Source organism: Staurois parvus, unplaced genomic scaffold, assembly GCF_062004578.1.
Source record: "Staurois parvus isolate SC_StPar_1 unplaced genomic scaffold, SC_StPar_1.0 ptg000006l, whole genome shotgun sequence".
Taxonomy (NCBI): Eukaryota; Metazoa; Chordata; class Amphibia; order Anura; family Ranidae; genus Staurois; species Staurois parvus.
The window spans coordinates 2,053,997-2,074,141 of NW_028317802.1; positions in this window are offsets into that span (position 1 = coordinate 2,053,997).

Here is a 20,145-nt window from a genome sequence, read left to right on the forward strand (position 1 = left end):
GTTGAGCACTGTTGCTATTCTCCCTAGGCATGGTCATCCTGTAAAAATGACTGCAAGAGCACAGCGCAGAATGCTGCATTAGGTAAAGAAGAATCCCAGAGTGTCAGCTAAAGACCTACAGAAATCTCTGGCACATGCTAACATTTTTGTTGACACATCTACAATAAGGAAAACATTAAACAAGAATGGAGTACATGGGAGGACACCACGGAGGAAGCCATTGCTGTCCAAAAAGAATATTGCAGCACGTTTGAAGTTTGCAAAAGAGCACCTGGATGTTCCACAGCACTACTGGCAAAATATACTGTGGACAGATGAAACCAAGATTGAGTTGTTTGGGAAGAACACACAACACTATGTGTGGAGAAAAAAAGGCACAGCACACCAACATCAAAACCTCATCCCCACTGTAAAACATGGTGGAGGGAGCATCATGGTTTGGGGCTGCTTTGCTGCCTCAGGGCCTGGACGGATTGTTGTCATTGATGGGAAAACGAATTCCAGAGTTTATCAAGACATTTTGCAGGAAAACGTACGACCATCTGTCCGCCAACTGAAGCTCCACAGAGGATGGGTGATGCAACAGGACAATGACCCAAAACATACAAGTAATTCAACAAAACAATGGCTGCAACAGTACAGAATATGCCTTCTGGAGTGGCCCAGTCAGAGTTCTGACCTCAACCCCATTGAAATGCTGTGGCATGACCTTAAGAGAGCGATTCACACCAGACATCCCAAGAATATTGCTATACTGAAACAGTTTTGTGAAGAGGAGTGGTCCAAAATTACTCCAGATCGTTGTGCAGGTCTGATCTGCAACTACAGGAAATGTTTGGTTGAGGTTATTGCTGCCAAAGGAGGGTCAACCAGTTATTAAGTCCAAAGGTGCACATACTTTTTCCTCCCTGTACTGTGAATGTTTACATGTTAAGTGCAATTAAACCATGGCAACATCTAATGTTTGTGTAGTATTATGTTCAGCAGACTGTGTTCTTCTATTGTTGTGACTTAGATGACGTTCAGAGCACATTTTATGCCCAATTCATGCAAAACTCCACGTAATCCCAAGGGGTTCACATTCTTTTTCTTGCAACTGTAGCTATATGTGTATATGTCTTTAAAACCCCTTCATTCAAAAAGTGTAGCATGCTGTGTCAAATGATGGGTGCAACTAAACTGCCATAACAGTGGAAGGGTCTTAAAGGGGCATGGTAAAATAAAGTAATAGTAAAATGGTGAATGGTCGCTAAAGTGATGACGGAAGTATATATATGTGGCTTTGTTGGTCTGACTACCACTTCCTATGAGGAAGTGCGGCAGGATTGACGTCAGAAGTAAACTGGAAGTACTGCGGTAGCCATATCTTTTGGGTAAGATGTGGTGCACATATGGTGGATGGAATACACTTTTTTGGTGATTTTGATATTTATTGAATCTGAGTTTTATTCTATTGTGTGATGTGTGATGTTCACAATTTAAAGATATACTACACTATATAAGTGTTTTTTCTTTTTGGGGAAGTTCACCTATCATTTTATGTATTGATGCAAGAATTCCTCTAATTGAGGGTAAGAGTAGATATTGAATTAGGTGGATGGCAAGAGTTTTTCATGTAAAGATATAACATTTGGCACTCTTTTATATTATTTTTATATACGCATGCTAATTTGTTGTACTTATGGTTTGAACATTTTGAAAATACTACAGTATATGCAATTTTTTTGTTTTTTTAACATGATGAGAGAAGCACAGTGGGAGCACATTTGGATATTGGCATCAAGACCCATGCGCATTTATTGAAAGGCTTTATTTCATCGATTGTAACCCATATATGGAAGTCTGCTTTATTGTGTGAACAATTTTTAAAAGAATCATAGAGAACATACTAAGCTTTGGACTTTGTGAAGCATCACACACTGCCACACCTGGCAGGGTGGGGAATATTTATTGCAGATGTATATGCAGTACCCTGGTACTCCTAATTCTCCTAATTAAAGACAATTATGTTGCTCTAACAGTTTAGCAGTCTGTAATATATTCTCTTCTGCTGGGCATCTCATTGGGGCCCAACTGTTATGTTGGAACGCTTAAGATAATGCATTTTAAATCCATTTGTGTTGACATGGATTCTGTTCATTTTAAGCACTGCTAATGTCACTTGTTCTGTGATATGGTTCTGTGCCACTTTTATCAAAGTGTGATAAAAATTTGTGGCCTCTCACCAACTTCTTTTAGTAGTAGATGGTGTCCCAATGTATAGTGGGTGAAACACAGCCAGTCTGTGTCTGCAGCATATTTCTGGCTTGGTTAGGCAGCACTCTCTGAGTCTGTCCCAGAATGTCTGTTGCAGTGCCTCTTTCCCTCTGAGGTGCAGCGGTGAGTGGTCTGTTATCCAGATGTGCAATCAGCCTTCTCTGAACAGCCTCCAAACTTTGTCTTCACAGCCTGGGAAAACAGCACAGAAACAAACCTTCTCTTCTTTTTCTCAGTATCTTGTGGTGTCTGCAGTTTACTGCTTTCATCTCGCCAAGCCATCTCAGTCTATGAGAACTACACCTCCCACAATCCTAGCAGTCCACATCCTGTGTTCCTTCCTATTGAGTGAAAGCAAGCTCAACATCAGCTATAAAAAGCTCTGCAAAAGTGCATCCTGTAGCTGTGCCTGTGTAAAAGTTGCTTCTCAGAAACAGAATCCTTTCCCTGTCAGTGCTGCAGGCTGAGCTACACTACACAAACACTTAAAGTGATTGTAAACCCTCACCTTGTAATATATATATATACCATATATACTCGAGTATAAGCCGAGTTTTTCAGCACATTTTTTGTGCTGAAAAATGGCCCCCTCGGCTTATACTAGAGTCAACGTCTGCCCAGGGGGGGCGCGAGGCTCCGTCAAGGGGGGCGCGTACAGGGGTGGGCAGAGGGCTGCTGTCTCTTACCTGGCTCCCACGATGATCCATCAAGGAAGCGCTGCTCCTTCCGTCACTCCGGCCACTCCCTCACTCCTGCCGCTCGGCTCCGCCTCCTCAACGGTGATTGGCCGCCAGAACTGTAGCTCAGGAAAGGTACACAGGCGGCCAATCACGGGCGAGGAGGTGGAGCCGAGCGGACCCGCGAAAATCGAGTGAGGGAAAAGCCGGTAAGCGTGCAGTGCAGAGGTGCTGCTGCAACCACATATGCTGGCTGCAGCAGCACCATACTGCAACAGAGGTCAGCAAGTGTCATTGGTGTCAGTGGGAGGAATAGTGCCGCATCATTGATGTCACTGATACTAATGATGGGGCATTATTCCTCCCACTGACACCAACGATGGGGCACTATTCCTCCCACTGACACCAATGATGGGGCACTATTCCTCCCACTGATACTAATGATGGGGCATTATTCCTCCCACTGACACACGATGGGGCACTATTCCTCCCAGTGATACCAATGATGGGGCACTATTCCTCCCACTGACACCAATGATGGGGCACTATTCCTCCCACTGACACCAATGATGGGGCACTATTCCTCCCCCTGATACCAATGATGGGACACTATTCCTCCCACTGACACTAAAGATGGGGCACTATTCCACTGACACCAATGATGGGGTGCTATTCCCCCCACTGATACTAATGATGGGGCACTATTCCTGCCACTGATACCAATGATGGGGCACGATTCCTCCCACTGACACCAATGATGGGGCGCTATTCCTCCCACTGACACCAATGATGGGGCACTATTCCTCCCACGGACACCAATGATGGGGTGCTATTCCTCCCACTGACACCAATGATGGGGCACTATTCCTCCCACTGATACCAATGATGGGGCACTATTCCTCCCACTGACACCAATGATGGGGCACTATTCCTCCCACTGATACTAATGATGGGGCACTATTCCTCCCACTTTATTTTTTACATTGACTAGTAGGTGCCTCATTTCCCACCCTCGGCTTATACTCGAGTCAATAGTTTTTCCCAGTTTTTTGTGGTAAAATTAGGTACCTCGGCTTATATTCGGGTCGGCTTATACTCGAGTATATACGGTATATATATATATATATATATATATATATATATATCAATGAGGAAAAAAATCCTTTTCATAAAAGTACAGTAATACAGTACCTCGGTTTAAGAATTGAATTCGTTCTGCAGGATTTTTCCTATAGCGAAAAATTCTTAAGCCGAAATGCCGTTTCCCATAGGAATGCATTGAAAACCAATTAATCTGTTCTGGGGATCAGAAAAAAGTAAACACTAATAAATACCGCATGAGTTATTTTATCAAGTCATACCGCATGAGTTATTTTATCAAGTCATGCGGCATTTTAGTAGTGACAACCGTGTGTTAATATTTCAGCTGTCAGCGGGGTTCCCCACTGACAGCTGAATGTAAAAGAATTCCCGGCAATTAAAAAATTAATTTAAAAAACTGCGTGGGGTCCCCCTTCCCATCCATACCAAGCCCTTCGTGTCTGCTATGGATTTTGAGGGGAACTCCCACGCCAAAATTTAAAACAAAATGGCGTGGGGGTCCTCCCCAAAATCCATACCAGACCCTTTTCAGAGCATGCAGCCTGGCAGGTAAGGAAAGGGGGGGGGCACAATGTTTCTTTTTAGTTTCTTAAAAGAAACAACATTTCCGTTAACTTTGGGGAAAGTGACAGCTAATTCTGTGAGCTATAGTGAAGAAAAAAAAAAGAGCCAGCAACTGCATTTACAAATCAGCACTGACATACACTTCGTATTGCGAAAAGAATTCATACAAAATTTGTAAACCGAGGCATTATTTTCAGTGGATTTTTATTTGTAAACCGAAAATTACTTTAATCGAGGCGTTCTTAAACCGAGGTATTGCTGTACATGGTACAGTAGGCACATATCAGGAATATGAATTGTTGGATTTACATATTCTTTAACATGCATTAATATACTGTAAATATAACAGAAAGCACCTACATACTTATTTGAGAAGCACACCTGATATGCATGCAGTTTCACTCATACATATCTTGTACATTACTTTATCGGAAAGGGACAAGGGTCCAACATTTATTATTCAGCCACTATCTCAGGTCACACGTAGAAAACACTTCCATTGTACTCTAACATAATGTGTTCTGAGACAATTTAGTGCTTTCTAGTCCCAGCTGCACAGTGCTGCACAATGTGTTGCCATTTTTAAGAATAAAGGATAATGATAGTGGACAGGGGAAATGTTTAGGCCACCGGTGACATTACCCACTGGCTCGCAGCCTCTGTAAAAGATGGAGCCATTTCGGTTGTATTTTTACTTTACCATTTATATGATCTGTGGCCCCATTTGTACCATTTAAGAAAAAAATGATCACAATGAAAAAAAATTATGAAAAAAAAAAATACGTTTTTGAAACTGGAAATCATTTCATAGGCACAGCAAGAAGGCCTATACAAAAGGGAAAGTTAATGAGAAAAAGGACATTGGAAAAAACACTGCTGCATTGTACAGAAAGTCCAAGCAATTCCAATGAGTAATGGATTTTCATCAATATCTTACAGTCAGGTTTATGAAACATGCTTTTTGATTGGTTGACACAGATAACTACACATTGATATATGTTAGATTAGATTAGATCCAACTTTATTGTCATTACAAATGTAATAATACAAGGCAACAAAATGCAGTTTAGTATATAACCAGAAATGCAATAAGCAATACAACATATACAGTGTCTGCAATATGTACAAGATTGACACTATTTATGAACATAATGTACATGTGGAAGTACTATAGACTAATATGTAGATGGAAGTACTATGGACATACTGTAATAGACAGATTATGAATAATTAAGAATAATGAATGCAAAGCTAATGCATAATACTTATTACACGAATGAGTGAAATGAGAACTTATGCCAGTGTGTAAAATGAATACAATCCAATGTTTGTATATACAGAAAAACGAGAAGGGGAGATAAGTGTATAAGGGATCAATGAGGAGCAGAGCTCAGTAATGTAACAGCTGTAGGAAAGAAGCTGTTCCTAAATCTGGTGGTTTTAGTCCGAAGGCTCCTGAAGCGCCTCCTGGAAGGCAGGAGATTAAATAATCTGAGAAGGATGAGAGGAATCCTTGAGAATACTGCAAGCTTGGCGCAAGCAGTGTTTCCTCTGGACATCCTCTATGACTGTAAGTGGAATCCCTATAATGCGCTGGGCAGTTTTCACTACCTGCTGCAGTGCCTTACGCTCAGCAACAGTGCAGTACTCATACCAGACTGTAATACTGCTGGTGAGGATTCTTTATATCGCACAGCAGTAGACGTTCACCAGGATAGCTGAGGGCACATGGTTCTTCTTCAATTTCCTCAAGAAGAAGAGTCACTGGTGAGAATCTTGACCAGACTGGAGGTATTGGTATTCCAGAACAGCTCCTCTGAAATGTAGATCTCCCAGGAAGTGGAAACTGGCAACACATTCAGCCGCTATCCCATTGATGTGGATGGGGTCATGCATGCCTCCGTTCTCCCTCCTGAAGTCCAGAATAAGTTCCGTAGTCTTGGTGGAGTTAAGGAGCAAGTTATTGTCAGCAGACCACACAACCAAATGTTGTACCTTCTCTCTATAGGCTCATTGTTGTTTCTGATGAGGCCTATCACCATAGTGTCATCTGCAAACTTGATGATGCAGTTGGAGTCATACACAGGTCTGCAATCATGAGTGAAGAGGAATTAGCGGAACGAGCTGAGCGCACAGCCTTGTGGTGTAGATGGTGATAGTGGTGGAGCAGGTGTGGCCTGACCCGACATACTGAGGTCTACTGGTCAAAAAGTCCAGTATCCAGTTACAAATGAAGGTACTGATGCCCAATTTTAGTGGTCAGCATGGAAGGTATAACTGTATTAAATGCTGAACTGAAGTCAGTAAACAGTATTCTTCCATTTGTGTTGTTATTGTCCAAATGTGTGAGCACAGAGTGCAATGCTATAGAGACTGCTTTCTCTATGCTCATATTGCTACGATATGCAAATTGCAGGGATCCAATGTAAATGGCAGGCTATCCTTGAGGTGTGCCAGGACCAGCCGCTCAGAGCACTTCATAACTACGGATGTGAGTGCTACAGGGCGGTAGTTATTCAGGCACTTCGGGTTGTAGTGTTTTGGCACTGGCACAATGCAGGTAGATTTTAAACATGTAGGCATAGCTGCTTGGGCAAGAGACATGGTGAAAATGTCCATAAAAACCTCAGCGAGCTGACCTGCACATGCCCTTAGCACGTATCCAGGGTTCCCATCGGGATCAGCAGCCTTGCGTTCATTGATCTGCCACAATTCAGCATTGACAGCTATGGAAGTGAGTATGAGGGGCTGGTGGTCTGCAGAGGTTTAGCACTCCTAGCCAATCAGGATTCTACACTGTATTTCTAGTAAAAAGCTTGAACATGCATAAGCATGAGAGGATGAGAGCTAACAATAAAGTGACCTCAGGGTGCTGCTTCTCCTTCATCCAGATTTGGGTTAGGATCAAGTTTGATGACCAAGCTGCATTGCTTAAATGAAATACATAAGTAAGGTCACTAACCTGGATATGCTTTCTGCCAGTTATGCCTGGATCACAAGACTTACTTAGGGCTCATTCACACTTGACTTTATTTCTAACTCTTGCCAAACACCCCTATAGCGTTTCACAGGTGTTAGACAGGCGTATGGGAAGCATTTTTAACGCTCCTCAAATGCTCCCCAAACGCCCCATGCACAGTTTTGAGGCGGTTGATAGGCATTTGCCAAGCGTTAAAACCGCACCACAAACACCTATAAGTGTATAAATGAAGTTAAATGGTATTAACGCTCCGCAACCTCCTCGCAACTGCACCGCAAACGCCTGCCAGTCATTTGCGGAGCGGCACCATAGACTTGAATGGGAGGCTTCAACTCCTCCTGACTCGACACAAGGCGTCAGTTTTGCTGCAATGCGACGTGCTGCTGATGCTTCAGAGTGAACGGCACTGTGTGCTGCCATGTGCCGAATTTTCATAGGCGTTTAAGAAACGTTAAAAACGCTTCCCAAACGCCTGTCTGATGTCTGCTGACAAAGCTAGTGTGAACTGAGCCTTAAAGCTGAACTCCACGCTGGAACAGAAAATTACCCTTACAGCGATGCTCCCCACACTTCAAAGCTTAAATGCTCATTATGTGCCAAATTAAGGAGAAATACCTTACTCCAATCTCCAGTATGCTGCCCCTATTTGTGCGACTTGGTCACTGCAGCCTCCTCTCTAACCCACTCATGGGTGTGATTGCATGCTTACCCCCTTCACTTACAATGCAGAGATAGAAGCCCTGCACTGTACAGAATGATACATAGGGTCCACCCACAGGCCAGAAATTCGAGGAGAAGAGGACATTGCTGGTACCTGCTGGAATGGGGAATAGGGTAAGTTATAAAACCTCTTCCTCTATTCTCTAGAAAAAATGGGCATTTGACCCTAACAGTATTTTAGTGATCCTGCCCAGAGTTCAGATTTAACACTATTACAAAGCCTTTGGAAACGCTATTCGTACACATATTAAATATTTGAAATGTGAATTTAGCTGTTTGTAGTGTTAGGACTCTTTATATGAAGTGATGTCTGCTCTGATCAACAGGGGATCCGTGAGCTGAATCAGCCGAATGGGACAGATTTCAGTTTTTTACATCCCTGCCGATTCAGGACATAGGCGGACCTGTGCTAGCCCTATGAACAGTTGAATGTAAACGGACTCCAGTGTCCATATACATCAAGCTAAATCCGATCCATCACATTTACGGTAGGTTAAGAAAAACTTTCCATTTTTCCAGGCATAGACATATTCAGAGATAAGTGGGTGTAAACAGACACAAGTCCATTTATCTGCCTGCCCATAGAGCTGCATGGAACTTCTGACAGATGGACCCAATCAAAAAGTCCATGTGATAGGGCCTTAAAACAGAGATTCCAGGTATAGCTCTTTTATACATAATTACATTGGTCCAGCTTGGACTGATATAACTATGTATAGACCATACTTGGCTGATCCCCCTGGAAGCTGTAAATCACTGAAGTATATACCACTACTCTAGTGATCTCCACTTGCTTCTGGGTTCTGTGGTGAGCAACTGGCTTGCTGTATTCTGAAGACAGGAGGTTGGTTGTTTGGCACAGGCACCATTCAGAGAATGCTTAAAATTTTATGAATGAATCCAAAGAGTTCTCTGATTGGACAGGATGAAAAGCGTGATGCCACTGTCCTGCCTCCCCACCTCCTCCAATCATTCATAAAATGTAAAGCTTTCTTTAAGTTCTCTGAATGGTGCTTGTACAACCAACATCCTGCGTTCAGAATGCAGTAGGCAAACAGCTCAGCACAGGATATATATTTAAATACACTATGCCCATACAGTAAGTACAGTATATACACAGGTACAATAGTCGAAGCTGGACCATTGGGATTATTTTTTAAAGTATTTGTCAGGGCTTCCCATGGTTTAGCCATTAGCCATTTTTAGCACATCCTGTTAACAATTTTTAATGTAGTGCAGTACACATGAAAACCATTACTTTTAGGCAGTGATGCATTTGGCAAAAGCTCTCTGTTAAACTGTATATTTAGCAAATATTTTTCCAGTACAACACAAATCAATATTCTACTTATTAAAACGTCTACAATTTATTTCTAACCACAAGCCAAAATCTCAAAAATGTGTAGCACTACCCCCTCCAGAGTTACTGAGGTTTGAGTCACCTTATAGTCCCTCACAGTCAGACAACTAGCATTTTCCATACAGACTTGCATCCAGGAGAGAGTGACAGGTCCTTGAGCTTGTTTTTTGGATTTCATTAGGGTAATTAGAACTTGGATAAGGTAAGGGGTGTATGGGATGCCCAATGGTAATGGCAATAGAGGACAATCTTGCTGAACTATGTACAAGTCTCTTTAACAGCAAAGAACAGATCCTTCTTCTTGAAGAGCTAGCCAGCATCTTCTGTTGTACTACCCCAGGCCCTAGATACTCCTTATCCAACTGTTCTGGGTGATTCTCTGGGCAGGAGATCCAGTGCCTGTCACTTTAAAAGAAGACAGCCGTGGATAGTAGCTAATCCATTTTCCCACCCAGGAGGTGCAGGTCTATTCACTCAGTGGCCCTTGCTCTGGTGGCCAGTGAAGTCCCAAGCTTTCCTCCTTCCAAGCTTCGCTGTCCATATGTGATCCTCTTCCCATCTGGGCTCCCTCCTAGACTCTTGCTCTCCAGCTTCACTTCTCCATCTTCCACCTGACCTCTCCTGCTGCTGAGCAGGCTTAAACACCCTTAAGGGCTGTCCTGGCCCCTTGCCAAGCCTCCTGTTGGGGATTAGCCAGCATTCCTTGAGAGTACAGACCAGCCACTCCGTATCTCCGCCCACTGCTTCTAGAACATTCTCCAAAGTTCTTGGGCAGGGGGAAGTCTCAGAAAGCTGGTCTGCAGAGCCTTTTAAACCCTGATCGAAATCTGACTATTACACCTAGGCTGCCGCTCAGCCCCTCAAACTAGAATCTTGTTCCCCCCTAGCTACCTAGCAGAATGCTATAAATGTTAACAGTTAATATTTTAGACAATTTTTAGACATTCTGGAGTAGATTTACTAAAACCGGAGCACTCAGAATCTGGTGCAGCTGTGCATGGTGGTCGATCAGCTTCTGACCTCAGCTTGTTCTGTTAAAATGGAACTGCAATGTATCTGAGCACCGTAAACCAAAAATGCTATTTAAATAATTGTTAATATTCAAAGTAAATTAACCCATCCATCCATGTCTCCATGCTTTACATTGCTGAGAAATTATTTTAAAAAACACCCCTTAGCATATCTGGCAGTGGCCATCTTGATTAAGGACAGATGATTCATGTAACATTTACTTCCTGGAACCCATCTGCCCTTTGCTTGGGCATTGGCTAAGCTGAAACCCCTCCCTCTCCTCCTGAAGACTGCTGGGATGTATGCTATCATTTGCCTAGGCAGGAAACCAGGAAGTAACTGAAGAAATGTAAATATGATATACTTTCCTATCTATTTACTAATGCTAGCAGCATAAGGCCCCTTTCACATGGGCATTCTGTTTTTTTCATAAGTTCAGTTTTTCATCAGTTTACATCCGTTATTTGTCTGTTTTTTGTCCATTTACATTTGTTTTTCATCCGTTTATATCCATTTTTGTCTGTTTACAACCGTTTTTGTCAGTTTACATATGTTTTTTAAATGGAAGAAAAACAGGGTTTTATTCTGTTCAAAAAAACTGATGTTAACGGATGCAGACATGAAACAGGTGATCATCCACCACTCCATAGAAATACATGGGTGTCCATTTTTCATCCATAAACAGTCAGATGAAAAACGGACATACAGAACATCCGTGTGAAAGGGACCTAAGGATTAAAAATAGTCAATGAGACTATTTTTGAGAGAGAGAGTGAAGTTCCCTGGCTCTTTCACATGGACATCCCGATGGGGTCTACCTGTCCGTTTTTCAGGTGGATCCAATTGGAACTTCCATGGAGCGGCGGGTATAAATGGACATGTGTCCGTTTACAATCGCCGACATCCAATGCGATCCACCAAAAAGGGATGGATGGGGATCAAATTTCCCTTCTGTCCGTCGGATTGGGTCGGATGAAAACGGACAGGTTTTCATCCAACCGCCCATTGAGGGTGAGCAGCTCTTTGTTTGCTCTGCAGCAGCGGAGCAGACACAGAGCTGTCATCTGCTTGCTCAGCAGGGATCAGCTGAGAGATCCCCTGCTGAGCAAGCGGATCCGCCAAATGGGAAAGGACCCTTAAGCTTTAGCAATAAACCTGAAAGCTGATTGGTATTTAGAAATACCTGGAAGCTGATTGGATTCCATGCAGAAGCAAGACTGATTTTGCACTCTCCAGTAAATAAACCCCTTTTTGGCAGTATATGCAGAGAGATTTGCTATGGCCAGTGACATATTGTGGCGTACCTGTATAAGTGACCTATTGTTGATCCTCTTTGGAGGGATACACGTTTGTTCTGATACACACTTGAAAAATAGTTTCTCAAGTGGATTATAGTTGTGATAGTAAAGATACATAGATACTATGACATCAGGTAATGGGACAATCTGATATATTTATGTCCCAGTGTATTGATTTTGGCAGATTTTACCTATACTACTGATTCAGCTATTAATAAGAAGAAGAAAGCAGAATCCTTAAGCACCTGGTACTGCAGTACTCATCACTTATCCTTAACCCTTTGCGGAGCTCTTTTCAGGATATTGCTTGGATGAGAAATAAATGACATTGTAGAGAAATTTACAGTAGTGGCTGTTTTCATCTGGGCTATTGTTATTCTTATGTGTATATATACCCTTTGAAGACACTTTTTCTAAATTTATACATAACCGGCAGGCTGAACGCTGATTTGACATATTTTATTTAGTATGCATATGTATGTTAACATTCTTGAGATTTCAGCTTCTGGCTAGAAATAAAATTTAGATCTTTTAATAAATTGGTTTGTGTTATAATCAGTGGGAGTTTTTAAAAAAGAGCACTTTATGCTATTTATTTTTCTCTTCTGAAGATATAAGTTCAGGTTGATATTTGTTCATTATTTTGGTAAATGTAACATTTATACCAAATCGAGAAAAAGTAGTTGCATTTTTTTCTATATAGAAAGAAAATCTACAGTACATTTCTGCAATACATGTCCATGTTTTGTCTCTTTTAAAACACTAGACATGTTGATCCTGCCAGAAAGCCAGTGAGCTCCTAACTTCTTGTAGTGAGCTGAAAATAAGGTGCCTCTGCAGTGCTATGTCTCTAAAAATGCAGCAAGTGCATAAAAATACCTGTTGATCCCACCACTAAAGTCCTAAATTCATATAAGTACACAATTCTGCCTCTGCTGCACTAAAATTCCAAGCAGTTGTTCCAGCCATGCCTAACCTTTCATTTAGTGAACAGAACACTCCCCTATGTTAAGGAAAGAAGAAAAGAGGAAGGTATGCTGTAGTCCGCAAGGAAAGAGCACAGGCAGGGCTGACTCCTTTTGAGATCTGAGTGCAGTAGAGGCAGTATTGTCAAGTTAGAAGCACACTGAATTTCTGGCAGAATTAACATATATTTTTCTATACTTGAGACAAAATATATGGAAACTTGCATGTATTGCAGAGACAAGCTTTTAACTGCTTTAGGATTGTCTGCCTACATTGTAGTGTAGACTGGCGACTCTTATTGGCACAACAACTTACCTGTATGTCGCTGCCTGTTTCTGGGTAGAGGGAGCGTGCGTGCCCTACTGCCTCTCGCTGTGATTGTACACAACGGGATTTTATCAGCAGGTCCCAGCCAATGATACATGCTGATTGGCTGTGTCCAATCACAGCCCAGAGCCCTGTATTGACAAAACAAAGAGATTTTTTAGTAAAAAACAGCACACATTTCACACATTAACACTTGTTAGACACACACTTAACCCCTTGATTACCCTGAGATGTTAACCCCTTCCCAGCCAGTGTCATTAGTACAGTGTCATTGTATAGAATTAACACTGATCACTATATTAGTGTCACTGGTGATGTCAGTGTCAGTTAGTCAGGTCCCACCCAGTGTCAATTAGTGTCAGATTGCACACTTCCACTATAAATTGCTGATCACTGCCATTACTAGTATACAAAATAATTCCAGTATATATAGCATAGTTTGTAGATTCTATAACTTTCACACAAGCCAATTAATCTGTTCACGCCAACAGTACGCAAATATGAGGCCTCTCAGTGTCCGGGCCTCGACGCCGAGCGGCCGCATATTTGCATACCATTTGTAGACAAACATGTGCTGGAGCGCGCGTCCTGCTCTGACAGCAATCGCGAATCACTCCGTCACCAGAGAAAAGAAGATGGGAGCAGCGTCCCAAGTAACTCCAGAAATGTAGCAGTATAGATGAGTATGGACGCCTCTCGAACCGATCCCCAGGATTCAGAGAGAAACAAGCTGTAGTAAGATGGCCTCAGCCGTCACTCTGGTCATGCCCTCTGATGCGTTTCACCCCGCCCATAGGGGGCTTGGTCACAGAAATAGAGCTGGTATTTAATCACCACTGGTTTTTTATTTTGTGCACTATAAATTAAAAAAAAAAAAAAATTGGGGATTGGTGAGGCTGCACTGATGGGCACTTATAGGCAGCACTGATGGGCACTGATGAGGTGGCACTGATATGCTGCACTGATAAGGCGGCACTGATGGAACTGCACTGATATGTGGCACTGATGGGCAATGATAGGCAGTAATGATGGGCACTGATAGGCAGCACTGATGGGTGCTAATACTGTAGGCAGCACTGTAAGGCACTGATTGGCAGCACTGACTGGTGGCACTGACGGGCACAGATTGGCAGCATTGAAAGGCACAGATTGGCAGTACTGCTGGGCACAGATTGGCAGCACTTTTGGCCACTGATGGGCAGAACTGTTGAGCACTGATGGGCAGCACTGTTGGGCACTTTTGGGGCTGCATTGATAATTAGTGCCCTGATTATCAGTGTAGATAAATCCTTTCACAGCTGCTGGTTATCGGCAGTATTTTTCTCACGCTGTGACAGCATGAGGAAAGTACTGCTGATAACCGGCAAGCGTATTTACATGGTGATCAGCTGTGACTGGACAGAGCTGATCACATGGTAAAAGGCCGCTGTGATTGGCCTTTTACTGTGCCAAAGGACACAGCTGATCACAGGCAGTGCTGGGTGCCTACCGCTGGGGGCACACGGGGGGCACATTCTGGGAGGACATCATATGATGCCCTCCCACGACTGGAAGATATAGCTGTAACCATCATTCAGCTATAGCGCCATCAAGAAGTGGTTAATGGATATGGTTTATAGAAGAAAGTAAAAAATATTGTGTTTTTTTCACATTTTTTTATAATAAAAAAATTAAAAACCCAGTCATGATCAAATAGCACCAAAAGAAAGCTCTATTTGTGTGAAACAAATTATATAAATTGTATTTGGGTAGCGTTGCATGAACGCACAATAACCAATTAAAATAGTGCAGTGCGGAGCTCAAGTGGTTAAAGAAAGCTTTTGTGAAATGCATCACTGCCAGAAGATAACAGTTTTCAGAATGTACTTCATTGCACTGAAAAGGTGTTGATATGATGTGCTAAACCCTCCGAAAAAGGTTTATGGTAAACAAGAACAGGGATGTGTGCCTGTATGTATGTATACGCACTCATTGTGAGCTCATGCTTGCTAAGCAAGCAGTCAATTCATTCTCTGAAGACACTGCTAGCCTAAACACAATTTCATGCAAAGCGTGCAGAGGTCTTTTGTCAATTTGACTGATGCTTCCTTAACATTAGGTTCTAACTATCTTTCAAATGGCCTGCATCAGCTTCCCTGACTAAATCAGCCTTACTAGGACAATGCCAACAATCAACACCCGATAGATAATGCAGTGTGGAGGTCAATCAATATCCAATATTGTATCAGAGACAGAAAGAGCAGTTGGTTCATCAATGCCACAAATGCTAATGATTAGTCTGATAGCAGTCTCTTTTTTTTTCCAGTATCAGTAACAGCCCCGAAATTAAGATCTCTTTTTTTCTGGGTCTGTCACTGCTGCATTAAGTAGACAAGGCTTTGTAGGTAGCTGAATTCACAGTAGGCTTGATGGAATTCTTTGGAGATAATTACAATCAATATAACAACTTTTAGGACCTTTTAGAACTTGATTGCTTGAGATAATTTAGAGAAAAAAAAACAGAAGATGGTCACTCTTCAATATCTAATGTCTTGAGACATCATCCTATTATCTTTTCGGTTCGCTGCTTTTAAGTCATATAATTACGCAGCTTTATTATAAGTTTCCAGTATTTTTGTGCACGCACGCATAAAAAGTTGGTATTTGTGCACATGGTTTGTTGATTATTAGCTATTATGAGCGCTTTGATTACTATTTACATCAAAGATTCACTTGGATCTTACTAACAGTTTTAGGTAACATTTCTAGCATGTGCCACAGTTGCCAGAAATTCTGTCTGGCTCCATACATGTGGATTTCTAATGCGCCTTTGTTCACCCAGTCACCCCTTCTCACCCCCTGAAGTCCTCAGTACTATTATTTGTTTTTTATTCTTACCTTTTCCAGATCTCTTCTAACTGGTCATGTAATGCTCTGGACCCTCTTTTATTATTATTATACAGTATTTATATAGTGCCAACAGTTCGCTCAGTGCTGTACATTACAATGGGAGATAATACATGAGACAGTACAATAACCATACAATGCGATACACGAGGGGTTCGAGGGCCCTGCTCCTTGGAGCTTACAATCTAGGAGGGAGGGGATAGTGGTACAGGAGGAATAGCTGTGGGGGATGGAGTGGTAGGAAGAGTGGGGGAGATCGGTAATTAGCAGAGGGCGGGGTAGGCTTCCCTGAAGAGGTGGGTTTTCAGGGTTCACCTAAAGGAGAGGAGAGTAGGTGATAGTCTGATGGATTGGGGTAGGGAGTTCCAGAGGATGGGTGAAGCCCTGGAGAAGTCCTGGAGGCGGGCATGGGAGGAGGTGACCAGGGAACTAGAGAGAAGGAGGTCTTGTGAGGAGTGGAGAGTACGTTTTGGGTGGTATTTGGATATCAGGTCGGTGATGTAGTTTAGGGCAGTGTTATGGACAGCTTTGTGCGTCAGTGTTAGCATTTTGAATTTTCTCCAGCAGTGGGAATCCACTTCATTGCAGAGAGTGGTAAAGCCATAATCACATCTGCACTGCTTTCTACATCAGCAAACTGTAATTGCAGGGAGCCATGATGTTATCAAGGGTGGTCCCATGACTACCCGCACTCACATGGTTTCTTCAGTTTTCCAGGTTGTGATTCTGGGCATCAATTAAGAAGTTTGAGGACAGCTTGAGTTGGAAAAAATTGGCAACACCTGAGCTCCTTTTTTGCTCTTTATTGATGCAGAGGGACCGGTTTTATTTAAAAAAAAAAAAAGCTAGAGTTGGGCTTTAAAATAGTTTAGGCAAGAGTCAAACTTTAATATTATTTTTATAGAATCCATTGCAGCCAGATTTAGCAGACTTTACAAGATCCCCTAAAGAGCAACCAGACCGAGGTGGAACCTATGAACTAAGTGGCTGAGTGGTTAGCTTTTAGTTCAAATCCACCCACCACCATTTATATGGAATGATATGTTCTTCCCTTGTCTACATAAGTTTCTTCACAGGAATCCAAGAACATACTGATAAATTAGTGTCCTGCCATTGAATTGGGCCTAGTATATGAGAGTGGTATGAGATTGTGTACGTCTTTGGGATAAGGATAAGGAATCTGTGTACTGAGTATAGTGCTGCTAAATATGTCAGTGATATAAAAATACATATACAGTATCAACATAAGCAAATTAGGACTTTGGGCTAAATTACCATTTACAGCAATTAGTATCTGTAGGGAAAAAATAATGAAAAAAAAATAATATAACAATTGTTCCCAGCCATCAGTGCCACAAATATTAGAAAGGATATATAATTAATATATGTTAAATATTACTGAAACCTGAACTTCTCTAATTAAATAAAGAAAAATACAGATGTTGAATAAATGTCATTATATGTGGCTCATGTTGGAAAATGTACAGGAAAACGCAAATGGTAAATGTGCTTTACAAATGTGGCAAATCTTTAGAAAGTGGCTTGGTAGTAAAATAGAAGTGAATGACTGGCAAAATGAATTACTTTCAGCATAACATGCCTCTTAAAGAGTAGAAAGCCAATCAATGCCAGAAAAAAATGATACCAACCTACAATGTAAGCTGTTTTCTTGCATTGAAACAAAACTCTAGATTCTCTTTCCCTTCATTCCCTTCCCTCCCACTGCTCTCAATAAAGTGCATAGTTTTTTTAAAATGCTTTATGTATATCATTAAAGTGATATTAAATGTTTAGCAATGGTTTTGCACAGAGCAGTCCAGATACTCCTCTTCTTGGGTCCCCCACTGGCGCTCCTGGCCCCTTCCCCCTGCTAAGTGCCCAAGCTGCTTTCTCTGGAGCTGCCTCTGTGTGTTTATGAGACATATAAAGTGCGTCTCCTCACAGTCCCCCACTCCCTCCTCACTGGCTCTGAGTGACAGCAACGAGAGCCAATAGTTCCTGTTGCTGTGTCTCAACCAATAAGGAGGCAGAGACCTGGGAGAGCTTCTGCTCCCGTACACATTGCTGGATTAGGATCTGGCTCAGGTGTGTATAAGGAGGAGGCTGAGAGGGGAGCTGCACACTGAAGGCTTTTTAACTTCATGCATAGAATGCATGAAGGTAAAAAACCTATAGGCTTTAGAACCACTTTATTTCTGCAGTCTTAGGGCTTGTTCACACTTGACTAAATTTCTAACTCTTCAAAATCGCCCCTACAGCGTTATTATGGGCATTAGACAGGCGTTAATGAGTTCGTATTGGGCATTTTACAAGCATTAAAAACACTCCCCAAATGCCCTATGCGCGGGTTTGAGGCATTTTATAAGCATTAAAACTGCACCACAAACACCTATGATAAACTCTAATGGTATTAATGCGCCGAAACCGCAGTGCAAACGCTCTGCAAACTCCTGCTAGTACATTTGTGGAGCGTCACCATAGACTTGAATGGGAGGCGTTGAAAGACTTCAGACTCCTCCAGACTTGACATGAGGCTTCAATTTTGAAGCGACACTAACGTTTCATGTTTGATAATGTGAACAGCACTGTGTGCTGTCCATAGTATAATTTGCATAGTTGTTTGAGGAGCATTAAAAACACCCCTCAAACGCCTGCTTTCAATACCAGTGTGAACTAGGCCTTAGTCTTCTGGCTGCTTCAGTGATGTCACAGGTCCTTCCTTTTCTTCTCTGGTGGCAGCTGCAAACAATTCCCTCTCCAGCACTGAGCGGTACTTATGTAATGAGGTGTCAATCATTTAGCTTGGCCCAGTCCAGGTAGAATGATGGAGCTCCCCCAGATCATCTATGGTTGGTGGAGATGGTGAGTTGTCCTTTTAGACTTTTTTATTATTTGAATAGGGAGCAAAAAATAAGAAAGTGGACTTTCTGCTTGGAAATTCAGTCATTTTGCATCTGAACCAAACACCTTGCAGGCATTGAATAGAATTAAAAATTACATTTTACAACAGTAGATCAGGGGAGCTTTACTCCCTGAATTGTATATGAATCTGTTTAAAGATCAAATCTCTACCTCAAACCATTGACTGCAAGCTGAACATTCACACTATCATTAGATATATCCATTGCCCTGCACTGAACATTGCCCGTGATGAGTCATCGGTGAAGGGGTTAATTTAAGTTGTTCAAAGGCCCAGGTTCACCATCACGACCCCAAAGGCAGAACATAAAACAGCCAGACACACGGGATCTGGCTGTGATTACAAACATCTTTCATCATTAAATATTAACGCTCCGGCTGCTTACAGGCACGCTGCAAGAGTTATAGAATTTAATTCGATCACAGCGGAAAAAAAACAGGTTCAAATGGTGTTACAGGCAGGGAAAGGTAGAGGACTCAGAGTTATGGGCAGCTGAGGCGACATCACAAAGTGCTTTTTAAATAACCTACCGATCCTGATGTAAAGAGCTTCAGAATACAAAGATTCTTACTCGCAGACTCTTCCAAGCAAAAGAAATTCTTCTGTAGTTTGTGATATAATAGGCTGATAGAACACTGAACCCTAGCACATGCCTGGGAAATATTCATTTTAATTGCAAGCATTAGTATAGAATCTCCAATACTCTTATTTCCCAGAAGATCATGGGAATCTAAAAATGAAAAATGGTATTTTCATGATAGATATTAACATTATGATTTATTCATAAAAGGCAACAATGAGGTTGCAGCAGGGATCATGTTTTTTTTCAGCTTCTGAGTGTCCTATTGTATTTGCCAAATGTAACTGGTATATGCTTAAAATATTGTACAATGAGACCTCAAACCTTATGTGAGACAAAAAAGAAGCAGGGTGACTCAACTGTTAGTAACGCTGTCTTAGGATCTATTTAGATCTTTGCAATGAAAACTGAGGGTCGTGAAAAGCAATTTTAGTCTGGAGACAATCATTACTGAATGGCACCTATCACTGCACCCAAGTACATCACACCAAAACTCCTA